Consider the following 18,289-nt stretch of genomic DNA (forward strand, 5'->3'; position numbering starts at 1 on the left):
CCTACCTTAAAGACTCAACACAGTTAATTAGGGATTTACTAGAGCTACAATCTGTATATAATTTATCCGATTTGAGTTTTCTTACTGCAGACGTGTCCTCATTATATACAAATATTCCACATACACAGGGCATGGAGGCTGTCTCCTCGTTCCTTGCATTAGACCCCCGTTTTCCAAATAGTCAACTGAATTTTATTATCGATTGTATCGATTTTATTTTAACACATAACGTTTTTACTTTTGAGGACAAATTTTACAAACAGATTAAGGGTTGCGCGATGGGGACCCGCTTCGCACCCTCATACGCAAACCTCTATATGGGGTCCTTTGAGGAATCTTATATTCTGAACGAACACTTATTCACGAACCATATTATTTACTACAAACGGTATATCGACGATTTGTTTTTTATCTGGAGAGGAGACATATCTGCTGCCAATGCTTTTATTGACCTTTTAAACAAAAATACATTTGGCCTCACTTTTACACACACATATTCAGCTACTACCATTGACTTTTTAGACATAACGATTAAAAACAATGGGAACCATTTTTCTACTAGCACCCATTTCAAAAGTGTGGATGTAAATAGTTACTTGGATTTTAAAAGTGCGCACCACACACCATGGTTGAAAAATGTCCCGTTTGGACAATATCGGAGGATAAGAAAAAATTGTTCTGATGATGTTCGTTTTTATAAAGAATGCAATATCCTTAATAAGAGGTTCGTAGAAAAAGGCTTCCCTAGGAGTCTAATCAAGGGTGCAGAGATAAGAGCAAGATGTATGACCCAATCTGAATGTATTAAAAAATCAATACCGGCCAATATTGATGTTGTTGAAAAAACTATAAAAAATAAATATAATGAACAGAATGTAAATTTCATTACCTCATTCAACAAAAGTAGTAAAAATATTATGTCCATTTTTAGAAGACATTGGCACATTTTAACCAACGACCCTTTTTTAAAAACATTACTCCCTGCGAAACCTTTAATCACCTGTTAGGGATCTGCCAGGTACTTCATCTAGGTATACTCCTGGGATTAATCAATCCACACCTGAGGTCAGACCTGTTCGACTGACACCATCTCCCACCAACCAGGGTGGCAGGCTCAGGAGTGGGAGAGCCTATCGCGGCCTGGTCTGTCGGAGTTAGCTCCGCCCCCTGTCCTTTATTACCTGCCCTGTTCTCTCCCTCAGTGCTTGTAATTCTTTTGGATTCCTGGCCCCACTGTTGCTTGCTCCAGCCTGCTTCTGCCGTGCTTCTGCCTTGCTGCAGTTCTGCTTGACCTGCTTTGCTTTGCCCCTGGCTTGCTTCTGTCTCCGTGCCCGCTCGGGTGTACTCACTTCGTCCTGGTCCTGACTGTTCGTTCGCCGCTCCGTTTCCTCGTGGCGTTCCGTGGCTACTGCCCCTTCCCTTGCGTGTTCCCTGTTTGTTTTCCCGTGCACTTAGACAGCGTAGGGACCGCCGCCCAGTTGTACCTCGTCGCCTAGGGCGGGTCGTTGCAAGTAGGCAGGGACAGGGCGGTGGGTAGATTAGGGCTCACTTTCCCTTCACCTCCTTCCTGCCATTACATAATTACAAGCCCTTACCTAGTCTACCATTTCTCCTACGCTGACGCTATCATGGACCCCCTTGAGACCCTGACCCAGCAGATGCAGGGCCTCTCCCTACAGGTCCAGGCCCTGGCCCAAAGGGTCAATCAGGGTGACGCTGCTTTAGTAGTACCCCTCACCTCACCTCTAGAACCCGACCTCAAGTTACCTGACCGGTTCTCAGGGGACCGTAAGACGTTTCTCTCCTTCCGGGAGAGTTGCAGACTGTATTTCCGCCTAAAGCCCCACTCCTCAGGTTCCGAGAACCAGCGGGTGGGTATCATCATATCCCGACTCCAGGAAGGGCCCCAAGAGTGGGCCTTCTCCTTGGCTCCTGACGCCCCTGAACTTTCCTCTGTTGATCGTTTTTTCTCTGCCCTCGGACTCATTTACGACGAGACTGATAGGACTGCTTTAGCCGAGAGTCAGCTGGTGACCTTACGTCAGGGTAGGAGACCGGTTGAGGAATACTGTTCTGATTTTAGGAAGTGGTGCGTAGCTTCTCAGTGGAACGATCCGGCCCTAAGGTGCCAGTTTAGGTTAGGATTATCTGACGCCCTGAAGGATCTGCTGGTTAGCTACCCCTCGTCTGACTCCCTTGACCAGGTTATGGCCCTAGCAGTACGACTTGACCGACGTCTCAGGGAACGTCAGCTAGAACGCTTCAGTGTGCTCCCCTCTGACTTTTCTGCGATCCCCCCCGAGGTCCCGTCTCCTCGCCCCTCTACGGAGGACTCGGAGGTACCTATGCAACTCGGGGCCTCCATGTCCCCTCGACAACGTAGGGAGTTTCGCAGAATGAATGGTCTCTGCTTCTACTGTGGGGACGACAAGCATCTACTGAACACCTGTCCCAGGCGCAAGAATAAGAAGCCGGAAAACATCCGCGCCTAAGTGATCATCGGGGAGGTCACTTGGGCGCACAGGTATTTCCCGTTAATGTGAAACGCAATAAAATTTTGCTTCCCTTTCAGGTCTCGTTTGCTGGCCGGTCTGCCACGGGCAGTGCTTTCGTGGATTCTGGCTCATCTGCTAATATCATGTCTGTGGAATTTGCTATGTCTCTAAAGATGCCTTGTATTGATTTACCTTATCCTATCCCTGTAGTAGGAATCGACTCAACTCCCCTTGCTAATGGTTATTTTAGTCAGCATACTCCTGTTTTTGAACTCCTGGTTGGCTCCATGCATTTGGAGCAGTGCTCTGTACTGGTGATGCAGGGATTATCGTCTGATCTGGTTTTAGGCCTTCCCTGGTTGCAGTTGCATAATCCCACGTTTGATTGGAATACCGGGGATCTCACCAAATGGGGTAATGAATGTCTTATGTCATGTCTTTCTGTTAACTCTATTTCTCCCCGGGAGGAGGTAAACACGCTTCCTGAGTTTGTTCAGGACTTCGCCGATGTGTTTTCTAAGGAGGCCTCCGAGGTGTTGCCCCCCCATAGAGATTACGATTGCGCTATCGATTTGGTGCCTGGTGCCAAGCTTCCTAAGGGTAGGATATTTAATCTTTCATGTCCTGAACGTGAAGCTATGAGGGTGTATATCCAAGAATGCCTGGCCAAGGGTTTCATTCGCCCCTCGACTTCTCCTGTAGGTGCTGGCTTCTTCTTCGTGGGGAAGATGGATGGTGGTCTTAGGCCGTGCATTGATTATCGTAACCTGAATAAGGTCACCGTAAGGAACCAGTACCCACTTCCTTTGATTCCGGATCTTTTTAATCAGGTTCAGGGAGCCCAATGGTTTTCTAAGTTCGATCTACGGGGGGCATATAACCTTATCCGCATCAAAGAGGGGGATGAGTGGAAAACTGCGTTCAACACACCCGAGGGTCATTTCGAATACCTGGTCATGCCCTTTGGGTTGTGTAATGCCCCTGCTGTCTTCCAGAATTTTATTAATGAAATCCTGAGAGAGTACCTGGGTAATTTTCTTGTTGTGTACCTTGATGACATACTGGTGTTTTCCAAGGACTGGTCCTCCCACGTGGAGCATGTCAGGAAGGTGCTCCAGGTCCTTCGGGAGAATAATCTGTTTGCTAAGACTGAAAAAAGTGTCTTTGGGGTACAGGAGATACCATTTTTAGGGCAAATCCTCACTCCTCATGAATTCCGCATGGACCCTGCCAAGGTTCAGGCTGTGGCGGAATGGGTCCAACCTGCCTCCCTGAAGGCGTTACAGTGTTTTTTAGGGTTCGCCAACTATTACAGGAGATTTATTGCCAACTTCTCGGTCGTCGCTAAGCCTCTTACGGACCTTACCCGCAAGGGTGCTGATGTCCTCCATTGGCCCCCTGAGGCCGTCCAGGCCTTTGAGACTCTCAAGAAGTGCTTTATCTCGGCCCCCATGCTGATTCAGCCCAACCAAGAGGAGCCATTTATTGTGGAGGTTGACGCTTCCGAGGTGGGAGTGGGGGCCGTCTTGTCCCAGGGTACCAGCTCCCTCACCCATCTCCGCCCCTGTGCTTACTTCTCTAGGAAGTTTTCGCCCACGGAGAGTAACTATGATATTGGCAACCGCGAACTTCTAGCCATTAAATGGGCTTTTGAGGAGTGGCGGCACTTCCTGGAGGGGGCCAGACACCAGGTAACGGTCCTTACGGATCACAAGAATCTGGTTTTCCTAGAATCGGCCCGGAGGCTTAATCCTAGACAAGCTCGGTGGGCACTATTCTTTACCAGATTTAATTTCTTGGTTACCTATAGGGCTGGGTCCAAGAATATTAAGGCTGATGCTCTGTCACGTAGTTTCATGGCCAATCCTCCTTCCGAGAAGGATCCTGCTTGTATTTTACCCCCTGGTATAATCGTCTCTGCCACGGATTCTGATTTAGCTTCTGATATCGCGGCTGATCAGGGTGCAGCTCCCGGGAACGTCCCTGGGGACAAACTGTTTGTTCCCCTGCAATACCGGCTGAGGGTACTCAGGGAAAACCATGACTCCGCTCTATCTGGTCATCCTGGCATCTTGGGCACCAAACACCTCATTACCAGAAACTATTGGTGGCCTGGGTTGCCTAAAGACGTTAGGGCTTACGTCGCCGCTTGTGAGGTTTGCGCTAGGTCCAAAACCCCTAGGTCCCGACCTGCGGGCCTACTACGTTCCTTGCCCATTCCCCAGAGACCTTGGACCCATATCTCCATGGATTTTATCACCGATTTGCCTCCATCTCAGGGCAAGTCGGTGGTGTGGGTGGTAGTCGACCGCTTCAGCAAGATGTGCCATTTTGTGCCCCTTAAGAAGCTACCTAACGCCAAGACGTTAGCTTCTTTGTTTGTGAAACACATCCTGCGTCTCCATGGGGCCCCAGTCAATATCGTTTCTGACAGAGGGGTACAATTTGTTTCCTTATTTTGGAGAGCTTTTTGTAAAAAGTTGGAGATTGATCTGTCCTTCTCCTCCGCCTTCCATCCCGAAACTAATGGCCAAACGGAAAGGACCAACCAATCCCTGGAACAATATTTAAGGTGTTTCATCTCTGACTGTCAATTCGATTGGGTCTCATTCCTTCCCCTTGCTGAATTTTCCCTTAATAACCGGGTCAGTAACTCGTCAGGGGTCTCCCCGTTTTTCTGTAATTTCGGGTTTAACCCAAGGTTCTCCTCCGTCTCCCCTGGTTGTTCCAATAATCCTGAGGTAGAGGATGTTCATCGGGAACTGTGCACTGTCTGGGCCCAGGTTCAGAAGAACCTAGAGGCGTCCCAGAGCGCACAAAAGATTCAGGCGGATAGTAGACGTTCTGCTAACCCCCGGTTTGTCGTCGGGGATTTGGTCTGGTTGTCGTCCAGGAACTTGCGCCTTAAGGTCCCGTCCAGGAAGTTTGCTCCCCGATTTATTGGACCTTATAAGATCATTGAAGTCCTCAACCCTGTTTCCTTCCGTCTGGAGCTCCCCCCATCCTTTCGCATACATGACGTCTTCCATGCCTCCCTCCTTAAACGCTGCTCCCCGTCCTGGTCCCCCTCGAGGATACCTCCTGTTCCCGTTCTCACCCCTGAGGGGGTGGAATTCGAGGTGGCCAAGATTATGGACAGTAGGATGGTCCAGGGCTCCCTCCAGTACCTGGTCCATTGGAGAGGATACGGGCCGGAGGAGAGGACTTGGGTACCTGCCCGTGATGTTCACGCTGGGGTATTGATCAGGAGGTTCCACCTTCTCTTCCCCACTAAACCGGGTCCCCTTAGTAAGGGTCCGGTGGCCCCTCATAAAAGGGGGAGTACTGTTAGGGATCTGCCAGGTACTTCATCTAGGTATACTCCTGGGATTAATCAATCCACACCTGAGGTCAGACCTGTTCGACTGACACCATCTCCCACCAACCAGGGTGGCAGGCTCAAGAGTGGGAGAGCCTATCGCGGCCTGGTCTGTCGGAGTTAGCTCCGCCCCCTGTCCTTTATTACCTGCCCTGTTCTCTCCCTCAGTGCTTGTAATTCTTTTGGATTCCTGGCCCCACTGCTGCTTGCTCCAGCCTGCTTCTGCCGTGCTTCTGCCTTGCTGCAGTTCTGCTTGACCTGCTTTGCTTTGCCCCTGGCTTGCTTCTGTCTCCGTGCCCGCTCGGGTGTACTCACTTCGTCCTGGTCCTGACTGTTCGTTCGCCGCTCCGTTTCCTCGTGGCGTTCCGTGGCTACTGCCCCTTCCCTTGCGTGTTCCCTGTTTGTTTCCCCGTGCACTTAGACAGCGTAGGGACCGCCGCCCAGTTGTACCTCGTCGCCTAGGGCGGGTCGTTGCAAGTAGGCAGGGACAGGGCGGTGGGTAGATTAGGGCTCACTTTCCCTTCACCTCCTTCCTGCCATTACATCACCTTTAGAAGAGCAAAAACACTGAGGAATTTATTAGCCCCCAGTAAGCTACATAATAACAAAAAGATGGCTGTGGATCTATTAACAAAAAATGGCTCTTTTTCATGTGGTCATGTTAGGTGCCTGTGCTGCAAAAATATCGCAAATAAATCTACACAATTTTATTCACTAAAAACCAATAGAAACTATCCTATTAAAAGTCATTTAGATTGTGGCAGCACTTATGTGGTGTACCTACTGCAGTGTACATGCAACCTGCAATATGTAGGTCGTACCACCCAAACGTTAAGAAACCGAATTAACAAACACAGATCCAATGTTAAGCAAGGATTTTTAAAACAGAGTGTGTCACGTCATTGTGCCCTTAAACATAACTGTAAATTTGAAGATTTAGTTGTTACCCCGATCGAACAAATCCCAGTAGATATACCTAATAGATTTTTAAAACTCAAACAGAGAGAGAATTTTTGGATTTTTAAATTGGAGACCCTGCACCCTAACGGCCTGAATGATCTTACAGAAACGTCCTTAGATTAAAATGCTTTATGTCCCTGCCATGTTCCCCTTTTTGATTATCCAATGTTATTATGCATACACCCTCAGGCCTTTTCTTATTTTTACATCACCATCTCCCCCCCCCCAACCCCCCTTCCCCCTTTTTTTATCCTCTTATCTACGTCTTTTCATCCTTTTATCCTATTATCTATTCTTATTCCTTACTATCATACTCATATCGATTTTATAATATTACATTCCGAAATGCATTTTTCTTACACACATTATTTTTAAGCAACTTGAAATAAATGTTTTACTTACATACCTTATTCCGGTCCAATCGCCCTTGTATTCTTGCGGCCCATTTTGCGGTCCATGTCCTAGATGATTAACGGGTTGCGGTCCTTTTCGTGCCCGACGTGACCCACTGTTTGCGTTCTTGGTGCGTTCCATAGCCTATTCGTTCACAAATCGACCCTACCCACTTGTTGCGTTCCATCGTGCGGCTCATGTCCCACATGTTGAACTGGTTTGCGGTTCAAACCGTGCGTGTCACCAGCCGTTCTTTAGATACATATTCTCACTAGAAATGTTACATGTTTCATAAAAAGTTCAATTTGTGTTTTTTTCCTTAGAGGCATCCTTTAATACAATTATGTAATTATGTTTTTATGTCTTTATGTAAATTTTACATGTTTGTAAACATCAGGTAAACGCTTGTACAATTGCTCTGTCTGACCTCTGACCCGTCCATGTTGGCGGTTTTTTTCTAATTTTTAGCCAACTCATTGTCATTTCCTCCATGTATATAAAGGTGCAACTGCTGCACTGCATACATTGGCCTGATGAAGACGCCGGTCCGGCGTCGAAACGCGTAGCCTACCTTATTCTCATTAAATTTATCTATTTACCTTATTCATCACATCTGACATCCTTTCTGAGCAGCGCCGTTTGGTCCATTTTCTCCGCTGATTTTGCAAGATCTGTCAAGAGCCACGTTATCCAAACGCCAAATTCTGAAACCCTACACGGAGTCCCTCCGGCGCAACAATATTGCATACAGATGGCTTTTCCCCTTCGGCATCTCCTTCATGATTGAAGGTAAAAGATTCATGGTTCGTAAGCATGCGGACCTGGAGGTCGCACTGGTGGCCTTGAGAATTCCAGACCTGGACGTTCCGGACTGGGCTGCGGTTCAGAACCTGTCCGATCTGCCGCCATTGCCCCTGCACACGCCCTGGGAAACCGCCAATCCGCACAAGATGACCAGGAATCGTAAAAGATCTGGGAAATCGGCGCCTGGCAGAGTCTCCATGGACACTACTTGAACCCCTGGATCTCCGGGAGCACCAGCGGCTCCACATATCCTTTTCATATTAAAGCTCTTGTTTCCTTATATACGCAGTTACGCACCGCCACTTTTTTGTAACCTCGTTATATGCAACCTGCGGGTTCACGCCCTCTCCAGATTGCTTTATAATGTTAGACCACTACATACTTAGCTTTAATGTTATTTTGAATGTTATCATTGCATAGCACTATCTCAAACCTACTATTTTGGTTTGTCGATCTGAAATGTACTGTTATTATGGTACATACTTTGCCTATCTCCAGGCTTTTGTTTTGTTTTGTTACATCATTTTGTTTTGTGATACCAGTTTTAACCCTGTCTCTCCCAAATTTCGAGATGTTTTTTGTACCCGCTGAGATACTGAAACTTCCATATAAGAATGTGATGCCTCTATTCGCTGTCCTCCAACTGCCTCTTTCTCACCGCTATGTCACTTGGTCACCTGGTGGCGCTATCCCTCTGTCTCCACCACTTATGTTTATCTATGACTAGTTCAGATATTTGTGTAACCTCCCTCAACACCAAAGGCCTGAATGACCCCAGGAAAAGGAGTCAAATTTTAGCGCTCCTGAAAAAGGAGAGAGCTCATGTCATTCTTTTACAGGAAACCCACTTTAAACCCCAAAAGCTACCCACTCTCTCACACTACCATTACACAACATGGTTCCATAGCACTCATCCTTCCTCCTCCTCCAAAGGGGTTAGCATAGCTTTTAAGAAGAATGTACCCTACATCCACTCAGTGTCTAAATCTGACCCAGAAGGCAGATTCCTTTTCATTAAGGGAACTCTTGCTGGCTCGCCCATCTCCTTTGCTAATTTATATGCTCCTAATCAGGGACAGCCTCAATGTTAATTAAAACATTAAAGTTATTTAAAGAATTTGCAGAGGGACTTTTGGTGGTGGGGGGAGATTTTAATGTTTCACTAGATCCCCTGCTAGATACGTCCTCCGCCAGGCCATCCATTGCGCATTCCTCCCTCAAAAGAATTAGAAGCTGCCTCCAACACCTGAACCTGATAGATGTCTGGCGACTTCATTTCCCTACTACTAAAGATTATTCCTTTTATTCCCATACCCATGGGACCCACCATAGGATCGATTATCTCTTTATTTCTAGTAGACACCTACCTATGGCGACTGTCCCTCGCATAGGCTCGATAACCCTATCCGACCACGCCCCCATCTCTCTTAACCTCAACATGGAAATCCTGCCCCCCAGGACGTGGACTTGGTCCTTGAATGAAACCCTTTTGGATGATCCCCGCAATGTAACCTCCCTGTCTGCCCATCTTGTCGACTTCTTTCAGAGAAACGAAACTCCTGATATCGCAACGCCAATTGTGTGGGAAACGCACAAAGCCTTCATCAGAGGGGAGCTCATTGCTCTTGGTGCTTATTTAAAAAAACAAAGAGAGAAGGAGCTCAACTCCATACTCTCGCAGATTTCTGCTCTTGAGAGAGTGGGTAAACGCTCACAAGCGCTTGAGATACAGGGGAAGTTGAGTGACTTACGGAAGAAGTTGAAGGATTTACTTAATATTAAGTCAGCTAAAATGTATCAGCGAAGCTCTTTCAAATTTTATGCGCACGGGGATAGAGGCTCCAAAGTCATGACCAAACTTCTTAAAAAACTTACAGAACAATCCTTTATCAAAGAGATCAAGACCCCCTCAGGTTCTCTATCTTCTGATATTGGAGATATAACAAGGGAGTTCTTGCAATACTATACATCCCTATACAACTTGCCCGAACCTTCGGACTCGCACACTCTCACTGAACAATTTCTCCAACATATAAATCTCCCCTCCCTCACGGACGTAGATAGAGACGCTCTCACTCAGCCCTTTACATTAGACAAACTGTCCAAAGTTCTCTCATCCATACCCAATGGTAAAAGTCCTGGACCTGATGGCTTCCCCATTAGCTACTACAAAAAGTTTAAACAGGTATTGTTACCCAAATTTCTTAATGTATGCAATAGTCTTTTGGAGGGCTCTACTCTACCTCCGCAGGCTTTGGAAGCACACATTACCCTGTTACACAAAGAGGGTAAAGATAGTGCAGAATGTGGAAGCTATCGGCCCATCTCCCTCCTTAACACGGATCTCAAATGGTGGACAAAACTTCTGGCCAACAGACTCAATCCCCTCCTCACCCGCTTGATCAACCCCGAACAAGTGGGGTTTGTGCCCGAGAGGGAAGGCAAGCATAACACCACCAGACTTTTTAACATAATTCATCATGCCACACAGAAGGGATCCCTTTAGTCTTACTAGGGACCGATGCAGAGAAGGCTTTTGATAGGGTCAGGTGGTCCTTTATGCTGGCCACTCTACATAAATTTGGTTTTCCTGACAAGTTTATATCTGCAGTTTTCTCTCTATACACTACACCCAAGGCTAATCTACGCTTGAACGGCACAATCTCACCTTCCTTTAGCATAAATAACTGAACAAGGCAGGGCTGCCCCCTCTCCCCAGCCTTATTTATCCTCACCTTAGAAACACTCATTCAGAAAATCATACAGACTACTGATATCTCAGGCATACAACTGGGGAACCACATCCACAAGACAGCTGCTTTTGCAGATGACCTCCTGCTGCTGGTTACTAACCCTAAGCAAGCATTCCCCTTAATACTGCAAGCTTTTAACTCCTTCGGCTATGTGTCAAACTTCAAAATTAATTACTCCAAGTCAGAAGTCCTTAATATTTCAGCGCCGCTGGCGGATATATGCGACGTACATCAACTGGCCCTGTTCCAATGGCCGCAACATAGCATCAAATATCTGGGCGTTAAGCTTACTAAAAAATCCTCCCAACTCTATGCTGCCAATTTCGTCCCCTTACTAAACAAGATTAAAACCCAGTTACATTCCCTGCGGCTCCCCTTCCTATCCTGGGTGGGCAGGAAAAACTACCTGAAGACTTACATTCTCCCTCAAATCCTATACGTGCTTCAAACCATGCCCATTTACCTACCTAATACTTTCTTTAACTCCATCAAATCACTATTCTCCAAATTTCTCTGGAACTCTAAAAAGCCGCGACTACCACATAGACACCTGATTCTCAAACCCAGCTCCGGGGGTATGGGCCTTCCGGACATTCTAACCTACTATAAAGCCATACACCTTGGTAGGTGGGTTTCCTTGAACAGGACCAGAGACATGTCTCCAACCCTAGCTGCGGAAAGAGCTCTGCTTCCTCCAGGTTTACAAGCTCGACTATGGTGCCCTTTTTTAAAAACGGGACTTACAAACTCCATAAGCCCTACAATTAAAGGCACCGTTTTAGTATCTCAGAAATTTTTCTGCGACTGCACTCCAATGAAAAAACTACCGCTTACACCCCTCCACCTTCTCCCGATACTCACTAATTGCACAGCTGACCCTGATACCTTCTGGTCTTCTTTACAATACAATACTGTAGTCGATACTTTTGGAGATGGGCAAGTCCCCACCTTGCAATCCCTTTTACCTGCAGATACACACCCGCCCATCCCTTTCTTACACTCCTTAGGTTTCAAAGAAACAAGCAACCTCTTCCTGAAGATGTTTCCGGATATCTGAGAACCCTCCTGGTTGGAGACCTATTTGCTGCTACATGCTCTTCCTAAGGGCCTAGTCTCTAAAATATACTCTGGCCTGGTTTTAGATGGCTCTCCTGCCAAACCTAGTTTTCTTCTGGCCTGGGAGAAGGAACTGGAAGTTACCTTCAGTAGGGAAGATACGTCTTTTATTCTAAAGCACGTATTTGGCTTCTCTAGATGCGTTAAAATTCAGGAGAACTCCTTTAAAACCACAACCAGGTGGTACAGAACTCCAGATTTTCTGTACAAAATCAGTCTGATTCCAACCAACCAGTGTTGGAGGTGTAATGCTGGCGTGGGTAGCATATCGCATATCTGGTGGGACTGCCCCTTGATCAAGCCCTTCTGGGATAAGGTGTCTGACACAATTCAGAAAGTTACGAAACAAACGATCCCCCTCGGGGCTCCTCTAGTTCTCCTATGGGCTCCATCTCAAAATTTCCGCCCGAAGCGTAATGATCTGATAACTCAAATGATTACAGTGGCTAAACTACTGATCCCACTCCACTGGAAATCGTCCGCACCCCCGACTTTCCGTGAGTGGTTAGATAAGATGGACTCTATTGGCAGGATGGAGGAGCTCTTGAGCTGGGAACTCAGAAAGCATGAGGACTATCTGAAGGTGTGGACTCCGTGGCTGACCTTTCGTGCCTCTCATCCCCTCCCAAACCAGCTTCCCCTTACCCCTTAGGATCTATGGGGGTGACTAGTGTAGTTCCTCTTAGGATTGTACAGGCCTCCTACACATGGGGAGACCCTAACACTACTCCTCTCAAACCTTGCATGACATCAGTTTTCTCTCTTTGTATCTCTATCTTAGCTCATTTTTTCTCACGTTCTGACATGGGTACCCAGTTTATTGTTCTACTTTATTGTTTACTGTTTCTCATCCTGCATGGTCATTATTGAACAGAACTTCGGCCTGTGTGCCGTAAGATTTATCTGCCCGTGATCTGTGTCCGGATGCTTTTTTTCTGTTTATCTTGTCGTATATTTTCAATAAAACAAAGATTTGATTTAAAAAAAAAGAAGCTGCAGCAGGGCCAGGAAACCAAATGAGAAGAATCACAAGCAAGGAGGAACAGGAAAAGCAGGTATAAATAGACAGAGGGCGGGAGCTAGCTTCGTCTGGCCAGGCTATGATAGGCTCTCCCACTCCTAAGCCTGCCATCCTGAGTGGTGGAAGATGGAGTCAGTCTCCCAGACATAGAAGCAGGTACAGACTGATTACCTATGGGCGTGGATACAGAAGCTGTGCCTGGCAGATCCTTAACAATGGTGACACAAAAAATAAATAATTTTATAGAAAAGTGATTTTATTGCGCAAACGCCACAAAACATAAAAATAACTATATACATATGGTATCGCCGTAATCGTATTGACCCGCAGAATAAAGTAAAATGTAATTTATAGCGCACAGTGATTACTGTAAAAAAAAAAAAAAGGACAAAAACATTGTCCAAATTATTTTTTTTTGTCACTTTGCTTGCCAAAAAATCTAATAAAAAGTGATCAAAAAAATCACATGTACCCTAAAATGGTACCGATAAAAACTACAGATTGTAACGTAACAAATAAGCCCTCGCACGGCTCCAGTGGAGAAAAAATAAAAAAAACTTCTGGCGCTCAGAATATAGCGACAGAAATTGTGCAGTGTGTCCAAAAGCGGATAAGATTGGGCGCCATTTATCAGTGCGACACTGGCCACACATCTATGAATTATTTATTTACCCCCTTATTATGCCCTGATGTACTCTGCCCAGCTTACATATACCCCCACATTATAAACTGAAATACCAGCAAAACCCCAAACAGAACTATTACCAAGCAAAATCTGCGCTCCAAAAGCCAAATGTCACTCCTTCCCTTCTGAGCTCTGCCGTGGGTCCAAACAGCAGTGTATTACCACATATGGGGTATTGCCGTAATCGGGAGAAATAGCTTTACAAGTTTTGGGGAGCTTTTTATTCTTTATTCCTTGTAAAAATTACATTATATTTTTTCAGAAAAAAAGTCGATTTTCATTTTCACAGACATATTCCAATAAATATAGCAAAAGACCTGTCGGGTCAAGATGCTAACTATGCCCCTAGATAAATTCCTTGAGGTGTCTAGTTTCCCAAACCACTTTTGGGGAGATTGCACTGTTTTGGCACCACAAGACCTCTTCAAACCTGACATGGTGCCTAAAATATATTCTAAAAAAAGGAGGCCCCAAAATCCTCTATGTGCGCCTTTGCTTCTGAGGCCAGTGCTTCTGTCCATTACCACACTAGAGCCACATGTGGGATATTTCTAAAAACTGCAGAAGCTGGGCAATAAATATTGAGTTGCATGTCTCTGGTAAAAAAAAAATGTATTACAAATGAATTTCGACAAAAAAAATGAAATTTGTAAATTTCACCTCTACTTTGCTTTAATTCCTGTGAAACGCCTTAAGGGTTAATAAACTTTCTGAATGCTGTTTTGAATACTTTGAGGGGTGCAGTTTTTAAAATGGGGTGATTTATGGGGTCTATCTAGTACATAAGGCCCTCAAAGGCACTTCAGAACTGAACTGGTCCTTGACAAAATAGCCTTTTGAAATTTTCTTGAAAATGTAAGAAATTGCTGCTAAAGTTCTAAGCCTTGTAACCTCCTAGAAAAATAAAATAATGTTCAAAAAACAATGCAAATATAAAGTAGACATGTGGAGGATGTTAATTAGCAACAATTTTGTGTGGTATTACTATCTGTTTTACAATGTAGATTACATTTAAAATTAGAAAAATTATAATTTTTGCACATTTTCTTTAAATTATGGCGTTTTTCACAAATAAGCTATGAATTTATTGACCAAATTTTTCCACTAACATAAGTACAATATGTCACGAGAAAACAATCTCTGAATCGCTTGGATAGGCAAATGCATTCAAGAGTGATTACCACATAAAATGACACGTCAGATTTGTTTTTAAATCATTTGAATTTTTATTGAGCTTTTTCAACACATTACATAGGAAAATGACATCCAAACGTCAGCACCCAAGGCTCTCAACATGAGAAGTCCTACATAGAGTGCCCAAAACAACATAACAGAAAAAAAAAACATTCTCTGACTCTGTTCAAATATATTCATGACTTATTTATAATATTTTGAGCTTTTCCATAAATCCCACGCCGCCACCCTAGTGTGAGGTGTATTAAAGTAATATAGGAAGGACGTTTCATGTCTACAATCTATATTAACTCTTTTAATTACCTCTGATAAGGATGGAGAGACGGAAGACTTCCACATTTTAGCTATTGCCATTCTTGCAGCTATAAGAATATGATGAGAGATCAGTCGAACTTGGTGAGGTATATCTTCCAACCCCATGTCTAAAACGGCCAATTCTGGGGACCCTAAGATAAGTATACCTGAAATCTCAGAGATCAGTTGAAACACTTCTTTCCATAGAAAACGAATAGTAGGACAGGGCCACCACATATGTAATGTGGAGCCTTTGTTCCCACATCCTCTCCAGCACTTATTAGAGCTACCTCCCCCCCCCCCCCCCAAATGGGAAAATCTGGAAGGCGTTAAGTACCACCTTAGATGTATTTTCTTAACTAGCTCCATATGATTTATGCATCTAGAGTGCTTGGAAATCCAATTAGCAGCTTTAATCCATTGCTCTGAAGAGAATGAAGTACCCAGCTCTCCTTCCCATTTTAGCATATAAGGGTCTTTTGAATCCCGCCCTCTATGTAGCAGTAAATCATAACTTAATGTGAGGCCTTTCGGAAAACCCTGCCACTCAAACATAAACTTATGAAATGTAGAGAGTTGGAGCGGTTGGGTAGGAAGTTTCAAGCCTTGCAAGAAATGCCGAATTTGGAGATATTGAAAGAACTTCTTATTAGATATGTGAAATGAATCGGCCAAATCTGCAAATGTTCTGAAAACCCCGTTGTCATAAAAGTCAGAAAGAACCTCCAACCCAGCTGGTTCCCATTCTAACATTGGAGTGGCAGGAATAAAGTCTTGAATAGAGATCACTGGCATATTTTGTAAGGAGACATGCACCCAGTTTTGTTTACACACAACCTGTGACCAAACCTGTATTTCATAGATTGTGTGGGGAGAGGAGGAACTGAACGCCACATATATGCTATTATCATCAGGGTTTTGAGAGAATGATGAGGGACAAGCACTTCTTCAATTTGAGCCCATAAGTGTTTAGGGGAAGCATGCCACATTTTTCACAGCTGCTCCATTATTGCTGCCACATGTAATGATGGGGGTAGGGAAACAGACAAGTGAGCCGTAATTTACCCACCACTCAGTCCCTGCCTACTTGCAACGACCCACCCTAGGCGACGGGGTACAACTGGGCGACGGATCCTACGCTCAATAAGTGCACGACAGACAAACAGACAAGGGTACAAAGAAGCTAAGGGAAATGGGGCAGTTGCCCACAGCAACACCGTGAGCAACAAGAGTGGTGAACGAGCCGAGTCAAACCAGGAGTGTACGAGGTACCAAACGCAGAGCAGGAGAGTAGTGAACAAGCTGAGTCAAACCAGGAGTGTACGAGGTATATACGCCCCCCGTAGATCAAACTTAGAGAACCATTGGGCCCCCTGAACCTGATTAAAGAGATCAGGAATCAAAGGAAGGGAATACTGGTTCCTTACAGTGACCTTATTCAAGTTACAGTAGTCAATGCATGGCCTAAGACCACCATGCTTCTTCCCTACGAAGACGAAGCCAGCACCTACCGGAGAAGTAGAGGGGGCGTATGTAACCCTTGGCCAGGCATTCCTGGATATACTCTCTCATGGCTTCACGTTCGGGACAAGAGAGATGAAATATCCTACCCTTAGGGAGCTTAGCCTGGTACCAAATCGATAGCGCAATCGTATTCTCTATGAGGAGGTAACACTTCGGAGGCCTCCTTAGAGAAAACATCAGCGAAGTCCTGAACAAACTCAGGTAGCGTGTTCACCTCCTCAGGGGGAGAAATAGAATTAACAGAAAAACATGACGTCAAGCATTCATTACCCCATTTGGTAAGATCCCCAGTATTCCAGTCAAATGTGGGATTATGCAACTGCAACCAGGGAAGGCCTAAAACCAAATCGGACGATAATCCCTGCATCAACAGTACAGAGCACTGCTCCAAATGCATGGAGCCAACAAGGAGTTCAAAAACAGGGGTATGCTGTGTAAAATAACCATTAGCAAGAGGAGTGGAGTCGATACCCACTACCGGGACAGGTTAACGCAAATCAATCAAAGGCATAGCTAGAGACATAGCAAATTCCACAGACATGATATTAGCAGACGACCCTGAATCCACGAAGGCACTGCCGGTAGCAGACCTACCACCAAAAGAGACCTGAAAGGGAAGCAAGATTTTATTACGTTTCATATTTACGGGAAATACCTGTGCGCCCAAGTGACCTCCCCGATGATCACTTAGGCGCGGAAGTTTTCCGGCAGCTTATTCTTACGCCTAGGACAGGTGTTCACTTGATGCTTGTCATCCCCACAATAGAAGCAGAGACCATTCTTCCTGCGGATCTCTCTACGTTGTTGGGGGGACACGGAGGCTCCAAGTTGCATAGAAACCTAGTCTTCCGTGGAAGAACGAAGCAATGGAACCTCGGGAGGTATCATGGGGGAGTCAGAGTAGAAAACACAAAAACGTTCACGTTGTCGTTCCCTGAGACGTTGGTCAAGTCGTACCGCTAAAGCCATAACCTGGTCTAGGGAGTCAGAAGAGGGATAGCTAACTAGCAGGTCTTTCAGGGCGTTCGACAGACCCAACCTAAACTGACACCTTAAGGCAGGGTCATTCCACCGAGAAGCTACGCACCACTTCCTAAAGTCAGAGTAATACTCCTCAACAGGTCTCTTACCATGACGTAAGTTCACCAGCTGACTCTCGGCAAAGGCAGTCCTGTCAGTCTCGTCATAAATGAGTCCGAGAGCGGAAAAGAAAAGATCAACGGAGGAAAGTTCAGGGGCGTCAGGAGTCAAGGAGAAGGCCCATTCTTGGGGCCCTTCCTGGAGCCGGGACATACAGTGAAGGAAATAAGTATTTGATCCCTTGCTGATTTTGTAAGTTTGCCCACTGTCAAACACATGAACAGTCTAGAATTTTTAGGCTAGGTTAATTTTACCAGTGAGAGATAGATTATATTTAAAAAAAAAAAGAAAATCACATAGTCAAAATTATATATATTTATTTGCATTGTGCACAGAGAAATAAGTATTTGATCCCTTTGGCAAACAAGACTTAATACTTGGTGGCAAAACCCTTGTTGGCAAGCACAGCAGTCAGACGTTTTTTTGTAGTTAATAAAGAGGTTTGCACACATGTTAGATGGAATTTTGGCCCACTCCTCTTTGCAGATCATCTGTAAATCATTAAGATTTCGAGGCTGTCGCTTGGCAACTCGGATCTTCAGCTCCCTCCAT

This window comes from Rhinoderma darwinii, chromosome 9 (genome assembly GCF_050947455.1).
Source record: "Rhinoderma darwinii isolate aRhiDar2 chromosome 9, aRhiDar2.hap1, whole genome shotgun sequence".
Lineage (NCBI taxonomy): Eukaryota > Metazoa > Chordata > Amphibia > Anura > Rhinodermatidae > Rhinoderma > Rhinoderma darwinii.